Source organism: Leucopleurus acutus (assembly GCF_964270905.1).
Source record: "Leucopleurus acutus genome assembly, chromosome: 11".
Taxonomy (NCBI): Eukaryota; Metazoa; Chordata; class Mammalia; order Artiodactyla; family Delphinidae; genus Leucopleurus; species Leucopleurus acutus.
In genome coordinates, this window is record NC_139152.1 from 23735749 (window position 1) to 23753497 (window position 17749).

Below are 17749 nucleotides of genomic sequence, written 5' to 3' on the forward strand. Positions count from 1 at the left end.
GAACCTTGCCTAAATAACCCATTAGTTTTCCATTACCTGCAGGATATATAGCAAACTCCTTAGTGGTTTAAAAAACTCTCCATTCATCTTGCCCCATCTACCTTTCCCCTTTATCCTGCCATATTTCCACACATCCTCACCTTTGCTTCACTATACCTACCTACACACTATACAATACTTACCTCAACAGTTCATAGGCAAGGAAATACATATACACGTACATTTTCCTTTATCTGGAGCACACTTTCATCTCTTCTTAGCTTGGCCAATTCCTACTGATTCTTCAAGACTCATCTTGAGCTTTACATTTTATGAGAAGTACTTCCTGTTTAGTGCAGGGTGAATGAGATGGTCCTCCTCCACATTTCAACAATAAACTTGATTTCAGTGCTTATTATCACTTATTGTCACTCTATTTCATTTGATTCTCCATATCAGCTCCAAATTTATCTTCTTGAGGGCAGGAACCCTGTTTCTCTTCTCAGAAGGTTACAATCTATTAGCATCGTGGGTCTGCAGACACATACATAGCAAAGGTAACTAACAATAAAAAAAAGATGGCTTATGGAAAGTACCCTGACAAGGAATAGAGCCATAAGTTCTAGAGGAGATAAGAAGACTCGTACATTGCAAATGGGAATGAAAAAAATGGTACAGCCACTTTGGAAAACAGTCCAATAGTTCCTCAAAAGGTTAAACATAGAGTTACCATATGACCCAGCAATTCCACTCCTAGGTATATACCCAAGAGAAATGAAAACATATGCTGACACAAAAACTTGTATATGTTCATAGAAGCACTATTCAAAATAGCCAAAAAGTGGGAACAACCCATATATCCACCAACTGAAGAGTGGATCAACAAACTTTGTCAAGATGGTGTGAAGTAAAAGAAGTCAGTTACAAAAGACTACATATTGTATGATTCCTTTCATATGAAATGTGCAGAATAGGCAAATCTATAGAGACAAAAAGTGGATTAATGCTTGTCTAGGGCTGGGAGGAGCACGGAACAGTAGGAACGGGGAATGACTGGAAAAGGATATGAGGTTTCTTTTTGTGGTGATGAAAATGTTCTAAAGTTGATGGTGGTGATGGTTGCACAACTTAGTGAATATACCAACAACCATTGAACTGTACTTAATAAATGGAGAGAAAGACATCATGGAGGTGGAGAGATTTGGGTTCACAAACAAATGATGTGAAAAGCAGAGGCAGTGTGTTGTAGTGAATCAACAAATCCTTTCGTTGGGCACAGCTGACTTTGAATCCTGCTCTGCTGCTTGGTCGAGTTACCCTCCCTAAGTCTGTATCCTCACCTAAAAAGTGAATATATTAACATACTTATTCCAGAGGATTCGTGTGATGACAAATTAGATAATACGTTTAAAATATTTAGCCCAATTCCAGGCACATAGCAAGTGCTCAATAAATACTAGTTTTTATAAATCTGTTTAATACTGAATATTGGATTAAGTGGGACAGAGGGAGCATGTAGATATATCAATGAAAACTCTCAGAAACTCATCTGAAGGTTCTAGCATAAAGAGATGAGACACAAAATGATACAAAGATAACTGTATGTATTCAGTTTAAGAAACATTTATTAAATTCTTTCTTTTAATCACTAGACACTGTGCTAGGTTGCAGGATATACAATGATAAAGGAGAAGTAGACTAAGACATATACAAATGACTTGGAACAGAATTCGCTTGTATGTAGGTGACTTACTGTATAATAAAGCAGTGATCTAGTAAAAAAAGAAAAAAAAAAGCTATACAACTGAGAAGTGGTCCTTGACTTGGTGGTCTAGTAGATAGGTAAACAAATATGTGTAAGAAAGCATCAGATTTCCTATAATAGAAATCTGTTTGCTATGCACACAAAGAAGATGGTGGACAGGAAAAAAGGGTATAGAAGAGGTGACAATATTTGCTCAATATATTGAGCAATATTCATGCTCAATATTGAAACTGTTCATTAATCACTTGAGCCTGCACTTACTGGAGAACTGATTGTTAGGATTCCTTGTTGACGTATTCCACCTCCAGTACAGAGCAGAGATTATTACAGGCTTGAGCCAGTTTTGTTCAATGGAAAGATGAGAAAAATAATGTCCAAAATGTTAAAGTTCAGAACATTAAAGAATGCCTGTTATACAATGAACATGAATATTCCAGAGACTTATGCTCAAATTCCTAGGTTACTTGTCTGTCTTTCTTACTAGACTGTTAACTCCTTGAAGGCAAAGATCTTGAGTGTATCCTGTGCACTCTTGGATTATCCCAACTTGGCTCAGCAGGGACAGTAAAAAATTGTTATGTAAATTGTTAAATAGATGTTCCCCAAATGCCTCCCATGTCAAAAATGGAAAAATCTTTAACAAATGTCCTGGTAATTGTTTTTCTTTCACATCTATGGACAGTCTGCAATGGATCAAAAAAAAAAAAATCTATATAACCATGCCTGCTTTCAAATAAAACGGTCAGTTTTGTCATTCTCTCTTTTCTTTACGAGAAACTATTTGAAGGTTTGTAAAAAAGGGGGTGTCTTGGTAGCTGAAAATTGATTCTCTCTGAAACAGAGATGGCATCTACAAATTGCTGTGATCTGGAGATGAAGACAAGAATGTACGTAATTCTAGAGCAGAGCTCTTTGGCTGAAGTCATACAGCAGTGGTCTGGAAAGGCTCCGGGCTTGGGTGCATCCTGGTGCTTTGAGAGTTCCGATACGTCAAGAGGAGATGGAGCAGTTGTCTAGTCCACTGTTTCTTGAGCACACGTCAGCATTTAACTCAGTTCCAGTATTTAGAGAACTCTGCTTGGAGGTGGTGAAGAGGATTGTTCCTCTTCTCTGGAACAATCCTACAAAGTCCCGGATGGCAGTGCCAACTTGGGGACGGTTTGATTTGCATGGATTAGATATAGAAAAAGGGCCTGTCATTCAAGGGGAATTAGAAGATGTAACCACCAGGAAGTAGCGCCTGAGTCAACCTCTTTCCCAGGGCAGCGCTCCGAAGACCACTCGAGCCAGGGGTGGCGGGCCTGTGAAGATGGGGCCCCCGGGCTCGGCCTCAGCATAGGCACACGTGACGCGCGTGTGGGCGTTGAGTGACAGGCGCGGCCTTGGGCGGGCATTGGCGGAAATCAACTTCCGGGGGCAGAGGTGCTGGAAGCCGGGTGGTGCGTGGTACGTGGGCTACCCCAACTCGTGTAGCCGGGCCCCTGGTTCCCCGGGTCAGGGTCGCGCCCGGGTGCACGCGTGCAGGGCTGTGTGCTGTGGGTGGCTCACCTGACGGCGTAGGGGAGCGGCGCGGCGGCGGCGGCGGCGGCGGCGGCGGCGGCGGCGGCGGCGGCGGCGGCGAGAGCCGGGGCGCAGGTAAACGGACGCTCGCTTTTCGGGCCTGGATCTGGGGCCGGGGCTGCGCGAGGCCGGCCGCGCGCCCGGAGGCGGCCTGGTCGCGGGCGGGGAGCGCAGTCGGGCTTCCGCCCGGGCCTGCCCCGGGAGGTCGGTCGCGGTGCCTGAGAGTCAGGGGGCGTGACCTGCCTCCCTTGGCGGGCGGTGCCGACCCGTGCTTGCCCTCTCCGCCAGGTTTCGGCCCCTGCGCTTTGCAGAATCGAATGTTTTCGAAAGCCTACGCACAAGTACACGTGACTGTTATGTCACCGAAGCTCCCACTGAACGTTGACTTTGATCCTTGCCGAGTTTTCACCGATCGCGCCTGGTTTATGTTTCCCCTTCGACTTGGCCAAGTACACCAGGGTAAAGCTCTACAACGGCCGTCAGTGACATTTCCTTGCCGTTACTTTGGGCCATAGGTTGCAATAAAAGTGGCGTTTCGGGGTGAAAGCAGCAGCCAGTAACTTTCCTAGTGGTGAGGTATCCTTCATCCTCTGAAGTGCGCCCCCCTCTCTCCTCAAAGATGTTTCTGCCATCTGCCCTTGTTGCGTAGTGCGGAGCAAAGCTTTGGACATGAAACCTATTTTTGTCTTCGCTCGAAGGAGTGGGAACTCTATTAAAAGCAGCGCTGAGTAGGTTTTTTTTTTGGTAGGATGATGTTGCTGCTGCTACTCTCACTTGCTTCCGTGATGAGAGTTGGGGCAGATGCTGATTTCCTGGAGGGTAAAGTTCCGGTCATAGCTATAGGTGATTCAGCGGCACCTTAAGAATTCCGGCTCTTTTCCTTCCCTCCCCCTCTGAACTGTGCAGATACTGATGCCCACCTTACTCTCCAAATATTTATCTGGACGGTAGTTGGATGATGGCTTTTGGACGCAGTTTGGATGTTGCATGGTACTAGAGATTGGGGTGGACTGACGTTTCATCTTGTCATTGGGGTGGGCTAACATTTCACCCCACAATTTAAGACAAAATACCCAGAATATTTAGTTGGGTGGGGTGACAGGGAGTGGCAATAAATTCGCGTTGTTCTCTGCCATCAGAGAGCTGAACACTTCATATCATTTACCTTCTGCTACGATTTCTGTTGCATTAAGAGAATTCGCTGTACTGTACCTGTAAGGTTAATGCCGTGGGGGGATGCCAGGGGAAGTGCACCTGTATGGTGCTGGCTAGCCAGTAAATTGTGTGGTAGAGAATTGCCCTGGTTACAAAGTTTGGTATCCTCCAGGCTGGCTAGGAGGTTCTTCTGTGGGCTGGGAAATCTTATTATGAACAGGTTTCCTAGCAACAGTACAAGCCAAATGGAATAAACATAAAGAAAACAAAGTGATGAAAGTTACAATTTACCTCTTAACTTTTATTAAATGGAAACATGTATCTTACTGGAGTGATCAGCTCAAACCTTCTGAGAGCTTTCTGTTTATTTTAGTCATCTTGATACTTAATAACAGACAAAAAGAAACTTCAGAAAGTCATCACAGAGAGACAGCTTTTTTTTTTGGTGGCAGTTAAAAAAAAAAAAAAAAAGAAGAAAAGAAAGATGGTTACCAAGTAGCTGGTCTGAAGCTTAAATGGACAAACAGGAATTTGTCTGGTTAGAGGCATTTTATCTTGAACCCCTAGCTATAGATGTAAGATTTGTAAAGTACATAGGATTGTTATGAATAAAGAAAACTATTTGCAGGTTTATTATCTTGCCGTTCATAGCAGAAATTGGGGTGGAAGTACATTAGGGTGGATGGGACTCTTTTAATCAGTAAATTGTAAAGGGCATGTTTAGGTGAGTTGTTTCCAAATTTTAGTTTGTAATCACTGTGCCTCCTTTATCAGTCTGTTACTTGTGACTTTTGGTCTTTGTTGAAACTCATCAAATTTTGCTATTTTTCTGTCTAAACAATAAAAAAGACACCTCTCTTTAGGGTAACTCTTTGTATCAATGTGTTTCTTCTTATTTACTATTGATAAATCAATATTTTGATTTCCAGTATTTCTGATTTTTTTGTTTCCCCACTGTTTCTCCCCCACCCAAATACCCATTTAGCTGGGTTTAGCTCATTTAACTTGATGCATATTTTCCAAAAGGGCATGTCCTGCGTCTTTTAAAATGTGGGTTTATTGAGGTATACTTTACAAGTAAAAAAAATCTCGTCTAGTATCTTGTTATTTAAATTCTAACAAATGCATAATAGTCATGTAACCACTACCGCAATCTAGACAAAGAACATTTCTATCATTCCAAAAAGTTCCCTCATTGCTCCTTTGTAGTTCATTTTCTCCCCTCAGCAGTAGATCTGGCCACCAGTGATTTGTTCACTGTTCCTATAGCTTTGTCTTTTCTGGAATGTCATATAAATGGACTCCTACTGTGTATAGAACTTGTTTTCTGGTTTCTTTCATGTAATGCTTTTGTGATTCATCCATTTTAGTGCATGTATCAGTGCTTTGTTCTTTTTTTATTGCCCAGTGCTGTTTCATTGTATGGCTATATCACAATTTGTTTATCTATTCACCAGGTGGACATTTAGGTTGTTTCCAGTTTTTGGCATTTAGGAATGAAGCTGCTGTAAACATTCATGTACAGTTCTTTGTACATTCATCTACCGGTCTCTGTGTAGAGATATGCTTTCATTTCTTTTTGTTAAATATTTAGGAGTAGGATTCTTTGACCATGTGGCAAATGTTTGTTTAATTTCATAAGAAATTACCAAACTATTTTCCAAGATAGCTGTTTCATTTTACATCCTTACCAGCAATGTTTGATGGTTCCATTTGCTCCACATCCTGGTCAGCATTTGTCATTTTACTTTTAAGCTTAACTATACTAATAGGTATTTAGTGCTATCTCATTGATGTTTTAATTTAAATTTTCCTGTCGACTAATATGTTGAGCATCTTTTCATGTGCTCATTTGCTATCATTTGCTATCTGTATGTCTTCTTTGGTGAAGTTATCTGTTCAAATCTTTGGTCTATTTTCTTAGTGAGTTGTAAGAATTTTGTATAGTCTGGATACAATTCCTTTATCATATATATGTTCACAAATATTTTCTTTCAGTCTGTGCTTTGTCTTTTTAGTTTCTTAACAGTATCTTTCAAAGAGCTGAAGTTGTAAATTTTGAAGAAGTCCGGTTTATCATTTTTTTCTTTTATGATTTGTGCTTTTGCGTCCTATCTAGAAAATTTTGACTAACCCAAAGATATAAAGATTTTTTTTTTTAACTGTGTTTTCTTCTAGAACTTTTATAGTTTTAGATTTTACCTTTAGGTCTGTGATCTGTTTTGATCAATTTTTTCTTCATTTTTCTATGTGGTGCAAGATATGGGTCAAAGTTCTTTTTCTCTCGCTCTTTCTTTTTTTGTGTATTGACACCCAATTTGTCCAGCACCACTTACTGAAAGGACTATCCTTACTATTCTTTCTTCAGTAAATTTTCTTGGCACCTTTGTCAAAAATCAATTGACTCTGTATGTGTAGATCTGTTCCTGGACTCTCAATTCTCTTTCATTGTTCCATATGTCTCTCCTTTGGCCCAACCTACAACGTCTTCATTAATGTAAATTAAAAAAAAAATTTATTATTTATTTTTGGCTGCATTGGGTCTTCGTTGCTGCACACGGGCTTTCTCTAGTTGCAGCAATAGGGGGTTACTCTTCGTTGCCATGTGCGGCCTTTTCATCGCAGTGGCTTCTCTTGTTGCAGAGCACGGGCTCTAGGCATGCGGACTTCAGTAGTTGTTGGCATGCAGGCTCAGTAGTTGTGGCACACGGGCTTAGTTGCTCCACAGCATATGGGATCTTCCCGGACCAGGGCTCGAACCCATGGTCCTGCATTGGCAGGTGGATTCTTAACCCCTGCCCCACCAGGGAAGTCCCTATTAATGTAATTTTATAGTATGTCTTGAAATTAGGAAGTCTGAGTCTTCCAGCTTACTTTTTGTGTGTGTTTGTTTTGGGTATCCTAGCTCCTTTTCTTTCCACGTACATTTTTAGAATCAGCCTATTCTATGAAAAAGCATCCTGGGATTTTGACTGGATGCACTGAAGTTATAGTTTTATATGGAGAGTATTGACATCTTAATGTTGTTAAGATGTTAATAAAGTCTTTGATTTTTCTCATTAATGTTTTAAAGCTTTCAGCATAATAATTTTGCACATATTTGTGCAAAATGTTATATTTATGTCTAAGTGCTTCATGTTATTTGGTGCTGTTGTAAATGGTAATCTTTGAAAAAATTTCAGTTTCCAATTATTTATATAAATAAATTGATATTTTATATTGACCTTGAATTCTCAACCTTGTTAATAAATTCAATTACCCTAGTAGCTTTTGTAGACTCATTGGAATTTTCTATGTAGACAATCTTGTCTGCCAGTAGAGACAGTTTTAGTTCATATTTTCCTGTTTGCCTTTTATTTCATTTTCTTGTCTCGTTGCACTGGCTAGGACCTTCAGTGTGATGTTAAACGGAACAAGTAAGAGCTGACATCCTTGCCTTGTTTCTCTTCTTAGTGGGGAAGGCATGTAATCTTTTACCATTAAGTAGTTAGCTATAGGTTTTTTTGTAAGTACAGTTCTCATCAGATTGAGGAAGTTTTCTTTAGCTTCTTGTTCACTGACATTTTTTTAAAAATCATAAATGAATACTGTACTTTTTTTGATTGTGGAAATCATAGTTGATTACAGTAGAAAATCGGGAAATAATCCTATAAAGAAAAGAGTTAATCCATTTCCATTAATATGAGATAATTCCTGCTATATTTTGCAGGCTTTTTTTTGTTTTTTGCGGACATTTAAAAAACAAAACTGTAAATATTGTCTTACAATTTTTTCTTTTTGCTAGGCTTACACTGAGTGCTTACTACGTCATGAATTTTTGGAGAACTTGATTTGTATGTTCTTGATTTGTAGTTAGGGTAGTTGTTTTCCTCAGAATTAATATTAAATCTTTGTGCATAACTCTGATAAAATTTTTTTAATTGATTTTTAAAAAAATGGTTATTACTCAAAGTGTATGAAATTTTTTCAGATTCTTAATATACACTGCCTCTTGGTTTTATTTTATATTCCTAGAATTTGTCCTCCAGACTATATATTTGTAATAAATTTTAGAGCAAAATGTGGCAGTCAATATCATTGACTTTTTGTGCATCACTTTATGGTAGAATCCTAGAATTTCAGAAACTCAGTTCCTTAGATTTTATCCAGTTTAAATCATTTATTTTATAGATTTAGCATGTGGAATAAGTAAATGGCTTTTCCATCCACATTATTATTTTGCTGTCAGTGATCTAGATAGAATTCCTTATGCACTTTGTGTAATGTAAAATACTCATGTTTTTCTTTTGATAAGGATTGTAGAAATCTTTGTGTCCAGCATCATGCAGTAACCCTTTATGTATGTTGTTTTATTGAATTCCAACCAGAACCTTTTGAGGTAGGTAGTATTTTTCCCATTTCATAGATGAGGAAACTGAGTCTCAGACAACTGAACAAAGTTATTTATGGTTGTATTAACAGTGAGTGGTAGAGCTGGAGTTTTATCACAAGTCTTCTTGAATCTGCTTTTATTTGTAGGCTATAATGCCAATATAGAGTTTACGTAAGCATTTTGTATGTAGTCTGCTTACTCTGGATCTGTCTTCTAATTTTAATTCTTAGGATAAACTCATTAAGCAATTTAGTAAATCAGCATGAGACAGTATCAGTTAATTCTAAAATATTTACCCAAATTTCTGTCCTTTTATATTGTCTAATTTTAAATTGTTTTAAGTATTTCTTGACCTGTATTCTCTTCCCTTCCCTGTCAAATCCCCAGTAAGTGGTACAAAGACTGTTGTTAGCTATATGCTGTAGAGTTTTACTTAAAGAATTAGAGATACATTTATTGTCACTAGCAGAGAATACAATAATTTTAAAATTTTGAAATTAGAAAACTTTTTAAAAGTTACATGTTTAATAGATGAAGATCAGAAATAATGTTAGCTACTTTAAAATGCAGCATGTTATAATTGTAGTAAACCTTCTTACCTTAGAAGGGTATGAACATTTTGGTATTTATGTAATGCAGTTGAACACATATACTCATATAGATTAACTATATCAGTGAAATAACCGCTATTTTGTAAAATGTGGAATCACTTTTTCCTGGTATTCAGAGAAGACTGACTTTCTTCTCCCTTTGCCAGCCTTGCTAACATAGACCATGTGCATCTCCTACCAAAAGTAGGCATAGATAACGAAGGGGCCAGCCAAATTGCCTTTTATTTTGTGTTCCATCTTGTGGTGAAACAGGGTCTACATGATCATTTCAAGATGCTTTACTTTTGTATTATAAGAATTCAGAACATCTGCAACTGTAGTAAAGACAGTGCTGCGGTATTATGCAAGATGCATTCATCTATAAGTATGCTTCGCTGATAGGGGCTTATATGAATATTACTAAAAAACTACATTTTGGATGAATGAAAATCAGATTTTTGACTGACTTACAGACTTTTATAAAATGGATGCTCCAAACCTTGGGTTGTTTATAGTATACCATTCTGCATATTGATTATGAAATATTCAGTTATCCTTGATACATTACTGGTGTGCAAAATTTTACTTGTGTCTTTGAATCTAAGGCATGTTGTGTAGTCAGTATCTAGTTGGATCATGCTTTTTATTCATTCTGCAAATTTCTGCTGGTTGATTACAGTGTTTAACCCCTGTGTATTTAATATAATTGCTAATACTTGTTGAGTTTCTTGGATATGTAGGTTAATGTTTTTCATCAAATTTGTGAAAATTTCAAGCATTCTTTTATTTATTTATTTATTTATTTTTTGCGGGTACGTGGGCCTCTCACTGTCGTGGCCTCTCCCGTTGCGGAGCACAGGCTCTGGACGCGCAGGCTCAGCGACCATGGCTCATGGGCCCAGCCCTCCGCGGCATGTGGGATCATCCCGGACCGGGGCACAAACCCAGGTCCCCTGAATCGGCAGGTGGACTCTCAACCACTGCGCCACCAGGGAAGCCCTCTTTTATTTATTTTTAAATTTGTTTATTTTATTCCTTTTGGCTGCATTGGGTCTTTGTTGCTGTGCGTGGGCTTTCTCTAGTTGTGGTGAGCAGGGGCTACTCTTCGTTGCGGTGCGCAGGCTTCTCATTGTGGTGACTTCTCTTGTCGGGGAGCATGGGCTCTAGGAGCGTGGGCTTCCATAGTTGTGGCACGTGGGCTCAGTAGTTGTGACTTGTGGGCTCTAGAGCACAGGCTCAGTAGTTGTAGCACACAGGCTTAGTTGCTCCATGGCCTGTGGGATCTTCCCAGACCAGGGCTTGAACCCGTGTCCCCTGCATTGGCCACTGCGCCACCAGGGAAGCCCCTCTAGCATTATTTCTTGAAGTAGTTATTCTGCCCCTTTCTTTCTCTCCTCTTTTTCTGGAACTCTCATTATGCTTATGCATATGTTGGTATTCCTGATGGTTATCCACAGGTTTTGATACTTTGTTTATTTTTCTTTATTCTTTTTTCTTTCTGTTCCTCAAACTGAATACTCTCAATTGACCTATCTTCAGATTCACTGATTCTTTCTTCTGTCAACTCAGGATTTGCTGTTGAGACCTTCTAGTGAATTTTTTATTTCAGTCAGTGAACTTTTCAACTCCAGATTTTATATATTTTATTTTTATAATTCCTATCTTTTCATTAGTACTCTGTATTTTATGAGACTGTTATTATACTTTAGTTATTTAGGCATAGTTTCCTTTAGTGATTTGAGACTACATGTTTGAACATATTTAAAGTAGTTGATTTTAATGTCTTTGTCTAAGTCTATAATGTCTGAGTTTCCTCATGAGCAAATTTTTATTGACTGCCAGTTTTCTGCTCTGTGTGTGGACTATACTTTCTTGTTTCTTTGCATGTCTCATAATTTTTGTTGAAAACTATTTATAAATATATGTGTATATATATATATTTTAATATATTTTACATGTAACATGGCAACTCTGGAAATCAGAAATTCCTCTCCTCCCCAGAGTTTTTTATTGTTGCTGTTTTTGTTGCTATTTTTGCTGTCTTGTTTAGTGACTTGGTGAACTCTTTTTGTAAACTCTGTATTCTTTGTCTTGTATGGCCACTTGGAATATTAGCAGTTATATTATGCCAGTTCATTTTATATAATTGGGTCAATTTACATAGAGGAAATCTTTAGTTAGGGCTTGTGAATTATGATTAAAAAGTTCATTGATTATCAAAATGATTACAAAAAGTAAGAAAACATTTATTGACTGCTTACCCTGTGCTATGCCTGAACATATTACTTGGTTAATGGGATTATCAGACAACCAGAAGCCCAGGTTTGTTCATTTTTTTTTTTATAATTTGGTGAAAATCTCTAGACTTGTACTTGTGGGGTTTTAATGCCTTAGTAATCAAAAGTAGCTGGACTTATTTTTTTCCCTAGCATTTAACTCGCTGGCTTAGCATCTTGTCATCTTGTACTACCTGAGAGTCATAATTGAGAATATTATTTTCAGTGCTGTAGAAGACATTGGGATGATTCAAACAGTTGATAAGAACATGGGGTTAAAATGTAGAAATACTTATATACAACTAATGGAACTTAAGTAAATAAGACTTACTGTGTCAGTGCCATCACCTAATAGCTAGCATTTTTTGGATTTGGTTATATATTTACTCAGTAGAGAAATAGTGTCAGTTGACATTTCTGTAGGATCCTGGCACTATGTTATATAAAAAAGTTGGGAGTGCTTGGATTGCCTTGTGGGAAAACTTTGGATTTTTAGCTAATGGCTTAGTTAATCTTCATAATAGTGCAGAGGAAAAGTCTTTCAAATATTGCTCAGAAATGGTCAGATTTGTCAGGAAAAAAAAAATTACAAGTTAGGATCAGATGAAAAAAATGATCCTGCTGAGGATACTGGTACTTTACTTCAGGAAGAAATGAAAATTAGTGGTCAGGACAGTTTTATATTATCTTAGAAAAATGTGAGCAAGCAAGCCCTTTATGTGTTTCTCTGGTAAACAAGTCTGTTTCCTGTTTAAGGGCACTGTTAGCAGATGAAGACCTTTGATAGGTGCATAAACAAGGATTTAATAACTGTCAAACTAAGTTAATGAAAGTAAAATAATGGACAACTGAACTATGGTGAGAAGCAAAATTCAATTCAATAGAAATCTATATTTCAGGTTCCTATACTGGGCACTGGAGGATACAGAAACAAATGTCACTTGGTTTTCAAGGACCTCACAGTCAAGTAGGTGAGAGTTATATAAACTGATACATTATAGGGAGAGCGCTGATTGGGAAGGAATGGGATCCTGAAAGTTAGGAGTGTGTGGGAAGAGATGAAGCTAGAGACATCGAGCCCCTGAATTTTGATGAGTATTTTTTGCCAGTGGGAGCATCCTTCCCACCCTCAGTGGTAGTGGCCTCTCTACCCACAGTGGTAGCTACTTCCTCACTCCCAGTGGGAGTAGCCTCTCCACCCATGTCTGAGATCTGAGGGGATTAATTCTGCATTAATGGCAGCCCCTGAGGCAGTTGCCGGGCAAGACAATGCTGATCTCCTCAGGACCTGTCCCCAACACTTTTCTTTGCTTCTAGATCTATGACTAGACTGAAATCCCAGCAGGCTTCTAAAGGTGAGGTACAAAGTGTGACTCATGGGGAAATGTACTATACTCCAAAAGAACTACTTGAACTTTCTAATTTATACAGACAGATCCAGGGAACATGTGTGGGAATGGATACTAAAGGTGCAGCATAATCATGAAAAGAACGTAAAGTTGGACCAGGCAGAATTTATTGATATGGGCTCACTAAGCAGAGATTCTGCATTTAGTGTGGTGGTTTGGCCGAAATACGAACCAAAAGGTGGCTCACAGTGAGTGAGCTGCAAATGCTGGGCCTACCTGTCTTGGTTTACTGTAGAGGAAGGGAGTCAAGGGCTTAGGGAGATTGGAATGTTAGAGTGGATTTGTCATTTAGGAAGTGCCTCACCCAAACTGGGAGGGTCTAGAAGACATAGCTTCCATCAATATTATGAGATAAATCGTGAGGGGAGCCCTGGCATCCTTGACGAGCTCTGTGATGCTTCAGTAGGGCATGCAGTCACTGAACTGGGAAACCTAAATGCAATGGGAGTAAATGAATTCCAGGGTGGAAGGGGCCGAGTAATGACATCCATCTGTCAAAGGCAAGGTGAGCGTGGTTTGGGCAGCAGAGTCAAAGCGGCAATTAGAATAGTCTGATTTAGGCAGAACAATGGTGTTGGCTAGTTGATCATGGTGTTCCTAGAAGTGAAATAGATAGGAAGCCTACTAAATTCTTACTTGATCTGTATAAGCGGAAAAGTTCTAGGTCAAGTGAACCAAAGTCTAGCCTGAATCAGAAAAAACAGAGAGTCATGACCCATCAATCAATTTTTACAGACCTAGAACCCCTTGAATGAAGAGGAGGCAGGGTTCCCTTGAGGAAGGACGCTGGTACATTGCCAAAATTTACTGTCAGTCTTTCTGTCAGCCCTTCTAAAGGGTTCTGTGGCCTTTCATCATGGTAATTGTGCATTGGGGAAAAGGAAATAATCACACCTTTCAAGGACTGCTGGATACTGGCTCTGAATTGACGCTAGTTCCATGGGACCCAAGTTGTCCCTTTGGTCCATCGTCAGAATAGGGGCTTATGGAGGTCAGGTAATCAATGAAGTTTTAGCTCAGGTCTGTCTCACAGTGAGCCCAGTGGGTCCTCAAATCCATCCTGTAGTTATATCTCCAGTTCCAGAATGCATAATTGGAATAGATACAGTCAGCTGCTATCACAGTCCCCACATTGGTTATCTGACCAGTGGAGTGAAGGTGATTATGGTGAGAAAGGTCAAATGGGAGCCACTAGAATTGCTTCAACCTAAGAAAAGAGTAAACCAAAAGCAATACCTCATATCTAGGGGGATTGCAGACGTTAGTGCCACCATCAAGGACATGAAACATGCAGGGTTGGTGATTCCCACCACTTCTGCATTCATCTGATCTGTTTGGCCTGTGCAGAAGACAGATGGATCTTACAGAATGACAGTGGATTATTGTAGGCTTAACCTGGTGGTGATTCCAGTTGCAGCTGCCATATATAGTTTTCCTGCTTGAGTAGATTAACACATCCCCTGATGACTTGTATGCAGCTGTTGGTCTGGCAGATGCGTTTGTCTCCATCTCTGTCAGCAAGGTCCAGCTGAAATAGTTTGCTTTCAGCTGGCAAGGCCAGCAGTACACCTTCACTGTCCTACCTCAGCCCTACGTCATAATTTAGTTTGTGTGGATCTGTATCACTTTTCTCTTTCACAAGATATCATCACACTGGTCCATTAAATTGAGGACATTATGTTGACTGGACCTAGTGAGCAAGAAGCAGCAACTTCTCTAGACCTAGTAGTAAGACATTTTAGTGTCAGAGAGTAGGAAACAAATCTGATAAAAGCTAAGGGGCCTTCTACCTCAGTGAAATTTCTGGGGGTCTAGCGGTGTGAGATATCTTGAGATATCCCTTCTAAGGTTAAGACAAGGATAAGTTGTTGCATCTGGGCCTTCCTGCAACCAAGAAAGAGGCACAACATCTAGTGGGTCTCTCTGGATTTTAGACACATCATATTCCTCATTTAGGGTGTGTTACTCTGGCACATTTACTGAGTGACTCAACAAGCTGCTAGATTTGAATGGGACCCAGAATAAGAGAAGACTCGGCCACAGGTCCAGGCTGCTGTGCAAGCTGCTCTGTCACTTGGGCCGTATGTTCCACCAGATCTAGCAGTCCTTGAAGTGTCAGTGGCAGATAGGGATGCTGTTTGGAGCTTTTGGCAGGTTCCTTTAGGAGAATCAGAGTGTAGGCCCTTAGGATTTTGGACCAAAGCCCTGCAATCCTCTGTGGATAACTGTGCCTCTTGAGAAGCAGCTGTTGGTCTACACTTGGGCCTTAGAGACTGATTGCATAACCATGGGCCACCAAGTTACCATGTGACCTTAGCGGCCCATCATGAAGTGAGTGTTATCTGACCTACCAAGCCATAAAGCTGGGCACGTGACACAGCAGCACTCCATCATGAAGTGGAAGTGGTATATATCTGAGCAGGCCTGAGCAGGCCCTGAAGGCACAGATAAGTTGAAGAAGTGGCCCAAATGTCCATGGGCCCTACTCTGCTACAGTGTCTTCTTTTTCCAGACTGCACCTCTGGCTTCATGGGAAGTTTGCTAACATCAGTTCACAGAAGAGAAGACTCAGGCCTGTTGTATAGATGCTTTTGCATGATATGCAAGCAGCACCAGAAAGTGAATGGCTGCAGCCCTACAGCCCCTTTCTGGGACATCCCTGAAGGATAGTGGTGAAGGGAAATCCTCCCAGTGGGCAGAACTTCAGGCAGTGCACCTGGTTGTTCACTTTGCTTGGAATGTCAAATGGCCAGACATACAATTGTATACTGATTCATGGCTTATGACCAATGGTTTGGCTGGATGGTTAGGGACTTGGGAGAAACATGGTTGGAAAATTGGTGACAAGGAAATTTGGGGAAAAGGTGTGGATAGACCTCTTTGAATGGGCAAAAAATGTGAAGATAATTGTGTACCATGTGAATGCTCACTAAAGAGTGATCTCAGCAGAGGAAGATTTTAATAATCAAGTGGATAGGATGACTCACTCATTCTGTGGATACCAGTCAGCCTCTTTCCCCTGTCACCGCTGTCATTGCCTCGTGGGCTCATAAGCAAAGTGGCCATGCTGGCAGCGATGGAGGTTACACATAGGCTAAGCAACAGACTTCCACTCATCAAGGCCGGCCTGGCTATGGCCACTGCTGAGTGCCCAGTCTGTCATCAGCAGAGACTAACACTGAATCCTTGATATGGCACCATTCTTTGGGGTGATTAGCCAGCTAAGTGGAGGCAGGTTGGTTATACTAAACTACTCCCATAATTGAAGTGGCAGCGATTTATTCTTACTGCAGTAGATGTTTACTTTGGATATGGACTTGCCTTCCCTGCGTGCAGTGCTTCTGCCAAAACTGTCATCTCTGGACTTATAGAATGCCTCATTCACCACATAGTATTCCGTATAGCATTTCTTCTGATCCAGGAACTCACTTCACAGCAAGAGAAGTGCAGCAGTGGGCCCATGTTCATGGAATTCATTGGTCTTATCTTGTTTCCTGCCATCCTGAAGCAGCTGGCTTGACAGAATGGTGGAATGGTCTTTTGAAGACTAAGTTATGGTGCCAGCAAGGTGTCAGTATCTTGCAGGACTGGTGCAAGGTTCTCCACAAGGTTGTATATACTTTGAATTAGCATACAGTATATGGTGCTGTTTCTTCCATAGCCAGGGTCACAGGTCCAAGAATCAAGGGGTGGAAATGGGAGTGGCACCATTCACTATTACCCCTCGTGAGCCACTAGCAAAACTTTGGTTCCTGTTTCTATGACTTTCTGCTCTGCTGGCCTATAGGTCTTAGTTCCAAAGGGAGGAATGCTTCCACCAGAAGACACAGTGATTCCATTGAATTGGAAATTAAGACTACTGCCTAGCCACTTTGGACTCCTCATACCTCTGAATCAACAGGCAAAGAAGGGAGTTGCTGTGCTGGCTGGGGTGACTGATCCTGACTGCCAAGGGGATATTGGACTACTGTTCCACAATGGAGGTAAGGAAGAGTGTGTCTGAAATGCAGGAGATTTTTTTAGGGCATCTCAATATTATCATGCCCTGTGATTAAAGTCAATGGAAAACTAAAACAGCCCAATTGAGGGAGGACTACTGATGGCTCAGATCCCTCAGGAATGAGGATTTGGGTAACTCCACGAGGTAAAGAACCATGACCAGCTGAAGTGCTTGCTGAAGATAAAAGGAATACAGAATGGGTAATGGAAGAAGGCAGTTATAAATACCAGCTACGACCATTTGACCAGTTACAGAAATGAGGACTATAATAGTCATGAGTATTTCTTCCTTATTTTGCTATGAATATGTGTGTGTGTGTGTGTGTGTGTGTGCGCGCGCGCGCACGCGTATGTGTATGGCAATATATATGTAAACTATCTGTGCTTTTTTCCTCTCTTAACCACTTATCATGTAACATAAAATGCATTAGGTGTATATCATAGTATTTTAAGTATTATTAACTTTACAGCATAGTATTTAAATTTTGGGATATCAAGGAGTAGAGTAAATATCACTCAAGGGCTTTACCTCCTCTTCTGGAGAAGAGGTTAGTGTGTTTCCAGTTGTACACAGGCTAGCTATATCACATTTTATGACCTTGGTATAAAAGAATTATGTCCTTATTTGGAGATTAAGTATGGTT

The 17749-nt window shown here is 40.2% G+C and overlaps 1 protein-coding gene across 4 annotated transcripts in view; it reads left to right on the forward strand.

The window, feature by feature from the left end:
• Nucleotides 1-3247: 3247 nt before the first annotated feature.
• CCDC91 (coiled-coil domain containing 91) overlaps nt 3248-17749 on the forward strand; it is a 401591-nt gene continuing 387089 nt past the window's right edge. Inside the window, exon 1 of one of the 4 annotated variants that reach the window (XM_082851111.1) lies at nt 3248-3379. The gene's annotated coding sequence lies outside the window, so the exon portion shown is untranslated. Of the gene's footprint in view, nt 3380-15766; nt 17090-17749 lie in introns of those variants that run through there. The other 3 variants (XM_082851110.1, XM_082851107.1, XM_082851109.1) reach the window with 3 other exon arrangements.